Source organism: Arachis hypogaea, chromosome 20, assembly GCF_003086295.3.
Source record: "Arachis hypogaea cultivar Tifrunner chromosome 20, arahy.Tifrunner.gnm2.J5K5, whole genome shotgun sequence".
In the NCBI taxonomy this organism is placed as follows: Eukaryota; Viridiplantae; Streptophyta; class Magnoliopsida; order Fabales; family Fabaceae; genus Arachis; species Arachis hypogaea.
In genome coordinates, this window is record NC_092055.1 from 103,172,383 (window position 1) to 103,188,210 (window position 15,828).

The 15,828-nt window shown below is 36.8% G+C and overlaps 1 non-coding gene across 1 annotated transcript; it reads left to right on the forward strand.

Moving 5' to 3' along the window:
* The first annotated feature begins 5,259 nt into the window (after nucleotides 1–5,259).
* LOC112788667 (small nucleolar RNA R71) lies at nucleotides 5,260–5,367 on the forward strand. The gene has a single exon (XR_003196024.1). It is a non-coding gene; the product is annotated as a small nucleolar RNA R71 (small nucleolar RNA).
* Nucleotides 5,368–15,828: the final 10,461 nt, after the last annotated feature.

Sequence of the window (15,828 nt, forward strand, 5' to 3'; positions counted from 1 at the left end):
CTCCTTTCCATGGCAAGCTTTACATAGGGCATCACCGTTGTCAATGGCTACATCCCATCCTCTTTGTGAAAAAGGTCCAAATGCTCTGTCACGGCACGGCTAATCATCTGGAGGTTCTCGATCATACTGGAATAGGATTCACCCTTCTTTTGCGTCTGTCACTACGCCCAGCACTCGCGAGTTTGAAGTTCATCACAGCCATCCCTTCCCAGATCCTACTCGGAATACCACAGACAAGGTTTAGACTTTTCGGATCTCAGGAATGGCCATCCACGGGTTCTAACTTATACCACGAAGATTCTAATATCTCGGACTCGGTCCTCCGTATTAGATATCTAAGAGATACTCATTCTGGCTTGTTTGCATGTAGAATGGAAGTGTTTGTCAGGCACGCGTTCATAAGTGAGAATGATGATGAGCGTTACATAATCATCACATTCATCATGTTCTTGGGTACGAATGGATATCTTAGAAGCAGAATAAGTTGATTTGAATATAAAATAGTAGTACTTTGCATTAAATCATGAGGAACAGCAGAGCTCCACACCTTAATCTATGGAGTGCAGAAACTCTACCGTTGAAAATACATAAGTGATGAAGGTCCAGGCATGGCCGAATGGCCAGCCCCCAAACATGATCAATATGATCCTAAGTTGAACTAAAAATCATAAGATCCTCTAATACAATAGTGAAAAGTCCTATTTATACTAAACTAGCTACTAGGGTTTACAGAAGTAAGTAATTGATGCATAAATCCACTTCCGGGGCCCACTTGGTGTGTGCTTGGGCTGAGCTTGAAGTTTACACGTGCAGAGGCTTCTTTTGGAGTTGAACGCCAAGTTGTAACGTGTTTTTGGAGTTCAACTCTGGTTCGTGACGTGTTTTTGGCGTTTAACTCCAGACTGCAGCGTAGAACTGGCATTCAACGCCCTTTTGCGTCATCTAAACTCGGGCAAAGTATGGACTATTATATATTTCTGGAAAGCCCTGGATGTCTAATTTCCAACTCAATTGGAAGCGCGCCATTTAGAGTTATGTAGCTTCAGAAAATCCACTTTGAGTGTAGGGAGGTCAGAATCCAACAGCATCAGCAGTCCTTCTTCAACCTCTGAATCTGATTTTTGCTCAAGTCCCTCAATTTCAGCCAGAAAATATCTGAAATCACAGAAAAACACACAAACTCATAGTAAAGTCCAGAAATGTGAATTTAACATAAAAACTAATAAAAATATCCCTAAAAGTAACTAGATCCTACTAAAAACATACTAAAAACAATGCCAAAAAGCGTATAAATTATCCGCTCATCACAACACCAAACTTAAATTGTTGCTTGTCCCCAAGCAACTGAAAATCAAATAGGATAAAAAGAAGAGAATATACTATAAATTCCAAAATATCAATGAAACATAGCTCCAATCAGATGAGCGGGACTTGTAGCTTTTTGCCTCTTGAATAGTTTTGGCATCTCACTTTATCCATTGAAGTTCAGAATGATTGGCATCTATAGGAACTTAGAGTTCAGATAGTGTTATTGATTCTCCTAGTTCAGTACGTTGATTCTTGAACACAGCTACTTTATGAGTCTTGGCCGTGGCCCTAAGCACTTTGTTTTCCAGTATTACCACTGGATACATAAATGCCACAGACACATAATTGGGTGAACCTTTTCAGATTGTGACTCAGCTTTGCTAAAGTCTCCAATTAGAGATGTCCAAGGTTCTTAAGCACACTCTTCTTTTGCTTTAGACCTTGACTTTAACCGCTCAGTCTCAAGTTTTCACTTGACACCTTCACGCCACAAGCACATGGTTAGGGACAGCTTGGTTTAGCCGCTTAGGCCAGGATTTTGTTCCTTTAGGCCCTCCTATCCACTGATGCTCAAAGCCTTGGGATCCTTTTTATTTACCCTTGCCTTTTGGTTTTAAGGGCTATTGGCTTTTTGCTCTTGCCTTTTGGTTTTAAGAGCTTTTGGCTTTTTCTGCTTGCTTTTTCTTTTTCTTTCTATTTTTTTTTTTGCCATTTTTTTTTCTGCAAGCTTTTTATTCACTGCTTTTTCTTGCTTCAAGAATCATTTTTATGATTTTTCAAATTATCAAATAACATGTCTCCTTGTCATCATTCTTTCAAGAGCCAACATATTTAACATTCATAAACAACAACTTCAAAAGACATATGCACTGTTCAAGCATTCATTCAGAAAATAAAAAGTATTGTCACCACATCAATATAATTAAACTAAGTTCAAGGATAAATTCGAAACTCATGTACTTCTTGTTCTTTTGAATTAAAAACATTTTTCATTTAAGAGAGGTGATGGATTCATAGGACATTCATAACTTTAAGACAAAGTTATTAAATACTAATGATCATGTAATAAGACACTAACATAGATAAGCACTTAACATAAAGAAAACAAAAAACAGAAAATTTGAGAACAAGGAATGAGTCCACCTTAGTGATGGTGGCGTTTCCTTCTTGAGGAACCAATGATGTCCTTGAGCTCTTCTATGTCTCTTCCTTGTCTTTGTTGCTCCTCCCTCATAGCTCTTTGATCTTCTCTAATTTCATGGAGGGTGATGGAGTGCTCTTGGTGCTCCATCCTTAGTTGTCCCCAATAATTGTGTGGAGGAAAATATATCCCCTGAGGTATCTCTGGGATCTCTTGATTTGCAGTCAAATGTTCTACCACTGAGCTATAGACCCTTGAGATGAATCTCTCCATCTCCTATGACTCGGAGGTGGAAGCTTTTGTCTTCCCTTTCCTCTTTCTAGAGGTTTCTCTAGCCATAGGTGCCATCAATGGTTATGGAAAAACAAAAAAGCTATGCTTTTGCCATACCAAACTTAGAATGTTGCTCGCCCTCGAGCAAAAGAAGAAAGAATAGTAGAAGAAGAAGAAGATATGGAGGAGATGGAGGGATGTGTGTATTCGGCTATATGGGTGGGCTTGGGTGGGAAAGAGATTTTGAATTTTGAAGGTAGGTGGGGTGTATGGATGTGAGTGGTGAATGGAAAAACAGAAGGGATGACTGTGAATGGAGAGAGGGAGGGTGATATAGGATTATGAGGAGGTAAGGTGAGTGGAGGAATGTGGGGATCCTGTGGGATCCACAGATCCTGAGGTGTCAAGGATTTACATCCCTGCACCAATTAGGCATGTAAAACGCCTTTGCATGCAATTCTGGCGTTTAAACGCTGAACTGATGCTTGTTCTGGGCGTTCAACGCCCAGATGCAGCATGTTTCTGGCATTGAATGCCAGTTCTATGCTTGTTTCTGGTGTTCAGCACCAGCTCTATGCTCTGTTCTGGCGTTGAACGCCAGCCAGATGCTCCTTACTGGCGTTTAAACGCCAGTAAGTCCTTCCTCCAGGGTGTGATTTTTCTTCTGCTATTTTTTTTATTCTGTTTTTAATTTTTTGATTTATTTTGTGACTCCACATGATCATGAACCTAATAAAACATGAAAGAACAATAAAAATAAAAATAAAATTAGATAAATAAAAATTAGGTTGCCTCCCACAAGCGCTTCTTTAATGTCAATAGCTTGACAGTGGGCTCTCATGGAGCCACACAGGTGATCAGGTCAATTTTATAGACTTCCCAACACCAAATTTAGAGTTTGGATATGGGAGTTCAACACCAAACTTAGAGTTTGGCTGAGGCCTCCCAATACCAAACTTAGAGTTTGACTGTGGGGGCTTTAGTTGACTCTGTACTGAGAGAAGCTTTTCATGCTTTCTCTCCATGGTTACAAAAGGAGATCCTTGAGTTTTAAACACAAGGTTGTCCTCATTCAGTTGAAGGATCAATTCTCCTCTGTCCACATCAATCACAACTCTTGCTGTGGCTAGAAAGGGTCTTCCAAGGATGATGGATTCATCCTCATCCTTCCCAGTATCTAGGATTATGAAATCAGCAGGAATGTAAAGGCCTTTAACCTTTACTAACATGTCCTCTACTTGTCCATAAGCCTATTTTCTGGAATTGTCTGCCATCTCTAGTGAGATTCTAGTAGCTTGTACCTCAAAGATTCCCAGTTTCTCCATTACAGAGAGTGGCATGAGGTTTATTCCTGACCCCAGGTCACATAGAGCCTTCTCAAAGGTCATGGTGCCTATGGTACAAGGTATTAGAAACTTTCCAGGATCCTGTTTCTTCTGAGGCAATCTCAGTTGATCCAATGCATTTAGTTCATTGGTGAACAGGGGAGGTTCATCTCCCCAAGTCTCATTACCAAATAAATTGGCATTCAGCTTCATGATTGTACCAAGGAACTTGGCAACTTTCTCCTCAATAACATCCTCATTCTCTTCAGAAGAGGAATACTCATCAGAGCTTATGAATGGCATAAGGAGGTTTAATGGAGTCTCTATGGTCTCTTGATGAGTCTTAGATTCCTTTGGTTCCTCAGAGGGAAACTCCTTATTGATCACTGGACGTCCTAGGAGGTCTTCCTCCTTGGGATTCACGTCCTCCCCTTCCTCCTTGGATTCGGCCATGATGGTTATATCAATGGCCTTGCACTCTCCTTTTGGATTTTCTTCTGTATTGCTTGGGAGGGAACTTGGAGGGGTTTCAATGATCTTCTTACTCAGCTGGCCCACTTGTGCCTCCAAATTTCTAATGGAGGATCTTGTTTCATTCATGAAACTTAAAGTGGCCTTAGATAGATCAGAGACTATGTTTGCTAAGCTAGATGGATCCTGCTCAGAACTCTCTGTCTTTTGCTGAGTTGATGATGGAAAAGGCTTGCTATTAAACCTGTTTCTTCCACCATTGTTAAAGCCTTGTTGAGGATTTTATTGATCCTTCCATGAGAAATTTGGGTGATTTCTCTATGAGGGGTTATAGGTGTTTCCATAAGGTTCACCCATATAATTTACCTCTGCTATTGCAGAGTTTTTAGGATCATAAGCTTCTTCTTCAGAAGATGCCTCTTGAGTACTGTTGGATGCAGCTTGCATTTCATTCAGACTCTGAGAAATCATATTGACTTGATGAGTCAATATTTTATTCTGAGCCAATATGGCATTCAGAGTATCAATTTCAAGAACTCCCTTCTTCTGAGGCGTCCCATTACTCACAGGATTCCTCTCAGAAGTGTACATGAACTGGTTATTAGCAACCATGTCAATAAGTTCTTGAGCTTCTGCAGGCATTTTCTTTAGGTGAATGGATCCACCTGCAGAAGTATCCAATGACATCTTAGCTAATTCAAACAGACCATCATAGAATATATCCAGTATGGTCCATTCTGAAAGCATGTCAGAAGGACACTTTTTGGTCAGTTCCTTGTATCTCTCCCAAGCTTCATAGAGGGATTCACTTTCTTTCTGTCTGAAGGTTTGAACATCCACTCTAAGCTTACTCAGCTTTTGAGGAGGAAAGAACTTGGCTAAGAAAGCCTTGACCAGCTTATGCCAAGAGTTCAGGCTATCCTTAGGTTGAGAGTCTAACCATATTCTAGCTCTGTCTCTTACAGCAAACGGAAAAAGCATGAGCCTGTAGACTTCAGGATCTACTCCATTAGTCTTAACAGTGTCACATATCTGCAAGAATTCAGATAAGAACTGAAAGGGATCTTCAGATGAAAGTCCATGAAACTTGCAGTTTTGTTGCATCAGAGAAACTAATTGAGGTTTAAGCTCAAAATTGTTTGCTCCAATGGTAGGGATGGAGATGCTTCTTCCATGTAAATTGGAATTAGGTGCAGTAAAGTCACCAAGCATCCTCATTGCATTATTATTATTTTCGGCTGCCATCTCCTCTTCCTGTTCGAAAATTCCTGTAAGGTTGTCTCTGGATTGTTGTATTTTAGCTTCTCTTAGTTTCCTTTTCAGAGTCCTTTCAGGTTCTGGATCAGCTTCAACAAGAATGCCTTTTTCCTTGTTCCTGCTCATATGAAAGAGAAAAGAAGATGAATCCTCTATGTCACAGTAAAGAGGTTTCTTATTGTTAGTAGAAGAAGAAAGGGAATAGGAGTGAAGAAGAATGGATAATCCAAACACAAGGGTGAGGATAGGAGCAGTGATTTGAGATGAAGAGAATTGTTAGTAAATGAATAAATAAATAGAAGGAGATGGGAGAGAGGGAATTTCGAAAAATAAATTTTGAAAAATAGTTAATGGTTTTCGAAAATTAAGATAAAATTAAAATTAAAAATTGAAATAATTAATTAATTAAAAAGAATTTTTGAAAAAGAGGGAGGTATTTTCGAAAATTAGAGAGGGATAGTTAGTTAGGTAGTTTTAAAAGAGATAAGAAACAAACAAAAAGTTAATTGGTTAGTTGAAACAATTTTTGAAAATCAATTTTTAAAAGATAAGAAGATAAGAAGTTAGAAAAGATATTTGAAAAAGATATGATATGAAAAGGTAGGATTAAAAAGATATGATTTTAAAAAAGATAAGATAAAAAGATATTTTTGAAAAGATATGATTAAAATTAGTTTTGAAAAAGATTTGATTTTTAAAATCACAATTAATGACTTGATTCACAAAAAATCACAAGATATGATTCTAGAACTTAAAGTTTGAATCTTTCTTAACAAGTAACAAACTTGAAATTTTTGAATCAAAACATTAATTGTTGATGATATTTTCGAAAATATGATGTAAAATTAAGAAAAAGATTTTGAAAATATTTTGAAAAAGATTTTGAAAAAGATAAGATTTTTAAATTGAAAATTTGATTTGACTCATAAGAAACAACTAAATTTTAAAAAGTTTTGAAAAAGTCAACTCAAATTTTCGAAAATTTATGAGTGAGAAAGGGAAAGATATTTTTTTATTTTTGAATTTTTAATGAAGAAAGAGAAAAACACAAAATTGACTCAATGCATGAGAATTTTTAGATCAAAACAATGAATGCATGCAAGAACATTATGAATGTCAAGATGAACACCAAGAACACTATGAATGTCAAGATGAACATTAAGAACTTATTTTTGAAAAATTTTCAAGAAAAGAAAACATGAAAGACACCAAACTTAGAAATTTTTCATGTATAGACACTATGAATGCAAGAATGCATATTAAAAACAAGAAAAGACACAAAAGAAGAAAATATGAAGATCAAACAAGAAGACTTACCAAGAACAACTTGAAGATCATGAAGAACATTATGAATGCATGAATTTTCGAAAAATGCATAAATTTGTAGAAAAAATACAATTGACACCAAACTTGAAATTGACTCAAGACTCAAATAAGAAACACAAAATATTTTTGATTTTATGATTTTATGATTTTTTTTGTATTTTCTTTTAAATTTTTTTTCAAAAAACATATAGAAAAAAAGAAAATAAGAAATTCAAAATTTTTAATAAGAATTCCAGGAATCTTTCAATGTTGGCCTAAAGCTCCAATCCAAGGGTTGGGCATGGCTTAATAGCCAGCCAGCTTTAGGATATATTACATGCATTGAAGTGATTAGTTGAATCCTCAGCCCAAGAGAATTTAGACATGGCTTTACAGCCAACCAGGATTCAACAAATCATCATGAAACACTAGAATTCATTCTTAAAAATTCTGAAGAAAAATATATTTTATTTTATTTATTTATTTTTTGAAAATTAATTGGGAAAAACGAAAAAGAAGGAAATATTTTTGAAAACTTTTTGAAAACTTTTTGAAAACAAAATAAGAAGAAAATTACCTAATCTGAGCAACAGGATGAACCGTCAGTTGTCCAAACTCTACCGTTGAAAATACATAAGTGATGAAGGTCCAGGCATGGCCAAATGGCCAACCCCCAAACGTGATCAATATGATCCTAAGTTGAACTAAAAATCATAAGATCCTCTAATACAATAGTGAAAAGTCCTATTTATACTAAACTAGCTACTAGGGTTTACAGAAGTAAGTAATTGATGCATAAATCCACTTCCGGGGCCCACTTGGTGTGTGCTTGGACTGAGCTTGAAGTTTACACGTGCAGAGGCTTCTTTTGGAGTTGAACTCCAAGTTGTAACGTCTTTTTGGCATTCAACTCTTGTTCGTGACGTGTTTCTGGCGTTTAACTCCAGACTGCAGCGTAGAACTGGCATTCAACGCCCTTTTGCGTCCTCTAAACTCGGGCAAAGCATAGACTATTATATATTGCTGGAAATCCCTGGATGTCTACTTTCCAACGCAATTGGAAGCGTGTCATTTGGAGTTTTGTAGCTCCAGAAAATTCACTTTGAGTGCAGGGAGGTCAGAATCCAACAGCATCAGTAGTCCTTCTTCAACCTCTGAATCTGATTTTTGCTCAAGTCCCTCAATTTCAGCCAGAAAATACCTGAAATCACAGAAAAACACACAAACTCATAGTAAAGTCCAGAAATGTGAATTTAACATAAAAACTAATAAAAACATCCCTAAAAGTAACTAGATCCTACTAAAAACATACTAAAAATAATGCCAAAAAGCGTATAAATTATCCGCTCATCAGGCCCATACCAATTTCCTATCTTGGAGACGGATCACCAACTTAAGGCATTTCTTGGAGTACCAAATAGTGAAAGATCAGGTGTTGGTTGTCAAAGGAATTCAAGGCATGAATGGTGCAAAGTCCAATTGGGAGGAGGCCAACATTCAAGTGGGTGCTTCAAAGGTGCTTGGAGAGGTTGTTCATCCAAGGGTATAAGTGAAACTCAACAAGAGGATGATAGAGAAGCCAAAGTGTGGGATCCGGGTATACATCTTTACAACCAATAATTTTAGATCCCAATTTCTTGCTTGAGGTTGCTTGAGAGCTTAATATACTTCGTTTGGGATCCGGAAGGATTTTTGAAGAGTAAGCATGGTTGGCAAATCAAGGATGTATGGAAGCACAAGCCTCCTTGATGTGAGCTCCAACCAAAAGTCCAACTTGAGGACTTAAAACCAAAGTGCTAGGTGGGAGACACCCACCATGGTAATATCTTTTCAACTCTTCTTTCTTTTAGCTTTTGTTTATTGAATTTTGTCTCTTTAATTAACTTAGTTTGATTAGATTCTAGGTTTAAATTAGTTGCATTTTATGTTTGATCATGTGCTTTTGAAGAATGATGTGTTTTGGGCTTGCAAACTTTGGTTGATATCATGGTTGGTGCCTTAGAAGCGTAAAAAATGTTGCAGAAACAGAGTTCTGTGCATGCACACAGCATTGTGCGTATGCACACTTCCCCTGTTTTTCCCATATGTGCGCGCACACAGAAGTGTGCGTACGCACACTCATTGTCACACGCTCTGTTCACAGCGCTTGCACCCTCTATGCACGCGCACCCCATCACATTTTCATTCTGTGCGTACGCACACTCTTTTATGCGTACGCACACATGGTCATTTTACTTGCTTCAAAAAAAAAAGTGGTATGTGCGTGCGCACAGGGCTGTGCGTACCCACACGTCTTGAGACCCTCTCTGCCAACAGCGCTCGCACGTCCTGTGCGTATGAATGCCCCCCGTTTTTGCTATTGTGCGTACGCAGGAGTCGCGGTCTGGCTAGTAATGAGAAAGGGTGCCCTGTTGCGTGCCCACCCCCTCTCTTCTTTCCTTGTTTCTTCTTTTACCTCACCCCACCGCCCAGCCCCTTTAGGCGACCACTGCCGCCGCTAGAGCTACCACCGCCGCCACCATCTCTCTCTCTCTCTCTCTCTCTCTCTCTCTCTCTCTCTCTCTCTCTTCTCTTTTCTTCTTCTTCTTCTCCTTTTTCTTTCTTTTATTTCTTCTTCCTTCTTTCTTTTTCTTCTCTCTTTCTTCTCTTCTCCGGTGAAACTCTGCCACCGTGAGCCTCGCAGTGGCTATCACAAGTGCCACTGTTACCTATCTCTTCTTTGTTTTGCTTATTTTCTTGTTTAATTTTTGTTTTCTTTATTTAACTTTGGTAATCTAGGTTAAGTTTTGCTTAATTATTTCTTTGTTGCATTGCAAGTGTTCAATTTTTGATCTGTGGGTTGTTGATGTTTGAATTTTGGTTTGAAATTGATGAATATATGCACCGCATACCATGTGTTTGCTTAAATGCCTGAATGAACTTTTTGTTTAATACATATGTTGTCGCGACCATGTGGGTTAACCTATATCCTTGTTTGGCATTCTAATCAAGAATTGTGCACCTTTGAATGGTTATATTTCCAATAATATACTTGTTGTTTATTGCTTTGAGTTGCTAGCACCAAATTGATATGCAAGAGTGACATTTGATTTCTTATTTGGTGCAATTTTTAACAAGTACATATTGAATTTAGTGAATTGAATTGAATTGCTTGTTCATCATGGTTTTTAAGTCAATATACGCATCACAAGGTCCTTGTTTCTTGTTAATGCCTTGCATTTGTTTGAGTTGACTTGACTTGATTCCTATCAAGACTTGTCACTTTTTGTAACAAACACCTTAACTATGTGATTATTTGATTATTCCTAAGGATGAATAAGTAATTTTCTTTTCATCATTGCATTGGTTATTGTTTGTTGTGCTATTTTATATCAATTTTGCTCTTTCACTTGCACACCTTCAATATCCAATATTTCCTAAATCCAATTCACTATTGTAGTTGCCTAAGTTTGCTTGTATTTAATTGATGCTCATTCATTGCTTGCATCTTAGGCCATTTAGTTGAGGAACTCATGCTTACTTTTTGATTGTGTGGATGCCATTTTAACCGGCCGTTGTGTGTATTCTAACCGCACGTATAATTGAAATACACACATGGCTCATCATTTTCATCATACCACACCACTATGCAAACTTCCTCAAATAGATGCTTATTTGCTTCTTACTTTACCTTTTTGTGCTACTTGCCCTATGAGTCCTAATTATACTGTATTCATTCTTTTTGAGGATGAGACATAAAAGCAAGGAGTCGGGAGAGGAGAAGAACACCAAGGATGGAGATACCGAGCATGCATTGGACTTGGCAATTTTACCACAACCCAAGTCTCCACATCCATGAGCTGAAGGTGGAGCTTTTGAGAGACATTCTCCCCGGATCGTGTTCGTGCACGAAGGACCGTACAACGCTTAAGTGTGGGGAAGGATTCGTCATTTTGGGGCGTAAACTTTCTTTTCCGAACACTTTGAACTTTATTTTTGTTTCTTTCTATTATGTTTCTTGTAGATATTGGGAGTGTTTTTTATTGTTGCATTGCACTTTCTTCTAGTATATATATATATATATATATATATACATCTTAGTTCATCCATAGTTATTGCATTATGCATTTTTTTTTGCATGGTATATATCTTATAGATAGAAGTTGTGATTGGATAATGTGAATAGTATAGCACCTAGTTCAATTTTGTCCTAATTGTTCATGTTAGTTTTTTTAGATGTTGAAAATTAGGAATAGAACTAGGAAAATTTTGAAAAACAATTGCATCCATCACAAAATACATATATATAGGAAATAATTTTGGTGAAAAACAACAAAAATTTTCAAGAATTTTGTTTTAGGGAATTCTATTGAATTGATTTGGAAAATTGTTTTTAAACTTGCTTGAATGATTTTTTTGGAACATAGAAGAAAGATAGAACAAACAACCTTGTGAGTTGTTGAGCCTATAATGAGTGGTTGCACATTTTAACCACTATTTTGTTCTTGTGTGCTATACTCCTTCTATGATTGTAATCTTGGTTTTGCTTGATTCTTTATTTCCGATGATTGATGTTTGAATGCATTGAGCATGATTGATGCCATCTTTGTATAGTACACTAACCCATATAGACCTACCCTTGCATCTACCTTTGTTAACCCCTTTGAGCCTTATTAACCCACATTGTTTGTAATATCACCACATTACAACCTTAAGCGAAAAACCATGAATTTACCTTGAATTGTATCCTTGATTAGCTTAGGTTGAAAAGTGTGTTTCATTTAAGTGTGGGGGAATGTTGGAAAACATTGGTAGAGAAAATGTTTATTTTTGGGTATTTATTGAAAATTTGGAAAATGGGTGCACATTCATGTATCAATTTGCTTTAACTATATGCATTTATCATAGAAAAAAAAAAGAAAATAGAAAAGGAAAAAAAATGAAATTGATTAACCATGAATGTCTGTACTGAGTATGGCTTCCATGTAGTCCCAATAGTTAAAACCTATTGGATCATAATTTTGAGAAAATTTTTGAGTTTTATTTATATTGTTCCCAAATTGCTTTGGGGACAAGATTCTGAGGATTTGGATAGTTGAATGGGTTATAAAATCAGGATTGGTTTTGTCTTTGTAATGTTTGATAGATACTGAGTCAGTATCTATTAGGATGAACTCGTAAAATTGGCGGGTTTTGTTGGGTGCTAAAGGCCTGAAGTGGAATCCAGTAGGAAAAATCTTTGGGATGACTTTGTTTGGTGAGCTATCCCAAAATTCAGGCTCTATATGGATAATGTTTGAGGTCTTGTTTGTGGACATGTAATTGTTTTGGGCTTTTTGTGTTTTGGTGGTGCTTGAGAATGTTTGGGGTGATTGGATAATAGCTTTTTCTTTTGGGTTTTGTATTACTGTTTTTGGCTGGCCATTTGGGATATCAGTTGAGTTATGTCGATTTCTTCATCTGACTCACTGCAAATGTCAGCCCAAGATTTTTTGTTGAGTTTTGTGAGACCTTGGTCTTGTAGAGCCATGATGGTTTCTATTGGGAAGGCATAGTCTGCCTTAGTTTGTTTGGATTGAGTGATTACTGGCTCAATTGTTTGTTGGGCTGGGCCTTTGGAGGATTGTTGGGTAGGTTGTTGGGTAGATGACCCTGATTGTTGAGTAGGTTGTTGGATAGATGACCCCGTTGGGGTGCTGGACCCAGATCTTCTGATTGGCCCGGGTAGGGCTAGGCGAACGCCTCTGCCTCTTACTGAGGCTAAAGTTGCCTTTTTAGGCATCGTCTCTTTGCTTGTCTCGCTACAAATATTCACGTGTGAGAAAGTCAAGGAGAGAGTTTGAGTTGCCCTTGATGTGCTCAATATCAAAATCAAAAATGCTTAATATAGCTTGCCATCTGGCAAACACTTGTTTTGATGCAAGATTTTTAACATCATTTTGTAAAACTTCTTTAGCCGATTTGCAATCAACTTGGACTAAAAATTTTTGATTGAGTAAGTCAAACTGAAATTTTGTGATGCATAAAACAATGGCTAAAATTTCTTTTTTGATTGTGGAATAGTTTTGTTGAGTGCTATTCCAATGTTTGGATGTAAATGCAATGATACATTCTTTATCATGCAATTTTTGTTTTAGGATACCCCCGTATCCTAAATCTGATGCATCTGTTTCCACAATCTTGAATGCATGAGGAACAGGTAGGTAAAGGCAAGGAAGATTGTGGACTTTTGTTTTAAGAAATCTGATAATATTAGAGTGTTTGTCTGTCCATGGTGGAGGATTTTTCTTAAGCCTGTCATGGAGAGGCTTAATGAGATTGTTAAGATTTGGGATGAAATCTGATACATAATTGAGACATCCTAGGAACCTCTGGAGTTGAGGTTTATCAAGGATATAATCTGGAAACTTTTCTGCAAACAAAATTGATCTTTCAATTGGAGTTATAGTTCCTTGGAAAATCATATGACCAAGAAAACGGATTTTTGTTTTGAAAAGAACAATTTTTTATTTTGAAACCGCAAGTCCATTTTTTTGGATGATGTACATAAAGGTTTTAACATGTTTGAAATGTTCTCCTAAAGTTTAGGAGAAGATTAAGACATCATCTATATAAACGATTGTGAAATTTGAGTATGGGTTAAAAATATCATTCATGATTTTTTAAAATTCAGAAGGGGCATTTTTCAGACCAAACGGCATTACATTCCATTCATATTGACCAAATGGGACTGTAAATGCAGTTTTGTATCTGTCAGAATCTTTAATCTGGATTTGCCAAAAACCGGATTTCATATCAAACTTTGAAAAGATATTTGCTGAGTTTAATTTGTTGAGTAAATCTTTTTTGTTTGGGATAGGATAACGAATCGACTGCAAAGCTTGATTTAGAGGTTTGTAATTGATGACAAGTCTGGGGGTTCCTCGTTCTATCTCAGCTTGCTTATTTACATAAAAAGCTGAGCAAGACCAAGGACTTTTGCTAGGACGAATTAGTCCTTTATCCAAAAGATCTTTAATTTCTTTTTGACAATGCTGCAAAAGCTGCTCATTCATTTGAATGGGGCGGGCTTTTGTAGGGATTTTTGATTCTTTGAAATCCTTTTCATAGGAAAGACCAACAACATGTTATTTCCTATTCCAAAATACATGAGGCAGATCTGAACAGATAGACTTCTCAATTTGATTCAAAAGGTTCTTAATTTTATCTTGAATTTTTGGCTGAGAAAGTTGAGATTCAAGAGTTTTAAAAGAGATTTCTTCCTTCAAAAAGCAAATTTGTTTGGTCTTGGAGTCAATTAAGTTTAAGAATTTTTGGGTTGGTGAGTCTAAGAACTCAAAGAAGGTTACTTGTCCTCCCACAAAAGAGGTAAGTCCAGGAAAATCCGCTAGGTAAGGAAACAAAAGGATTATGAAAGGTATCCCCAAGACTACATCATTTTTAATATCCTTTGCTATGATGAAATTGGTGGGAATCTTAAGATTACCCTTTTCAACAAAAGCATCGGTTAATTTGAATTTGATATTTAGTCTTTCACCCGTTATCGATCTAAGACATTCAGTAGTCTTTTCAAAATATTTTGTGGGGATCAAACCTTCCTTAATACAATTTGAATCTGCACCTGAGTCAAAAAGTGCGATGGTTTCAAGAACGAAATCTTTAACGACAGTTTGGATATGAACACGATGTTTCATAAAGGAGAATACATTTATTATTCTCAGGATTTATTTTCCCTCATTGTCATTAGATGCTTCATCTTCTTGTTTGGTAGAAAACTTAGTTTGGTTTATAAGAGGATCAAGTTCTTCATCACCAGTTTCTTCCTTTTGCTTTAATTGCGAGAGAATGAATTGATGATTGTCTTGATTTCTTTTGATTTCCTGGATTTCTTTTTTAAGATTGTTAACCTCAGTCTGGAGATCCTGAATGGTTATGGGACGAATAACTTGTTTTTTTAATTTTTTGAAAATGGGTTTGACATCATATTTATTACTAAGGACTAAATTTTTGGGTTTTTTTCTCTTTCTGAAAAGATCTTTTTAATTTCAAAAGAAAATTTTTCTTTTGTTCTGGATCGCCAATAGCCTCTATAGCATCAAACAAGAGATCTTGATCTTTAGATAAAACACTAATCTGCTTAACATCGGAATCTGAGGATGATTCAATATCATTGATGAGCGGATAATTTATACGCTTTTTGGCATTATTTTTAGTATTTTTTAGTAGGATCTAGTTACTTTTAGGGATGTTTTCATTAGTTTTTATGTTAAATTCACATTTCTGGACTTTACTATGAGTTTGTTTATTTTTCTGTGATTTCAGGTATTTTCTGGCTGAAATTGAGAGACTTGAGCAAAAATCAGATTCAGAGGTTGAAGAAGGACTGCTGATGCTGTTGGATTCTGACCTCCCTACATTCAAAGTGGATTTTTTGGAGCTACAGAACTCGAAATGGTGCGCTTCCAATTGATTTAAAAAGTAGACATCCAGGGCTTTCCAGCAATGTATAATAGTTCATACTTTGGCCAAGAATAGACGATGTAAACTGGCATTCAACGCCAGGTCTCTATCCAATTCTGGCGTCCAGCGACAGAAAAGGATCCAAAACCAGAGTTGAACGCCCAAACTAGCAAAAAAGCTGGCGTTCAACTCCAAGAAGGACCTCTACACGTGCAACACTCAAAGCTCAGCCCAAGCACACACCAAGTGGGCCCCGGAATTGGATTTAGGCATCAATTACTTACTCTTGTAAACCCTAGTAGCTAGTTT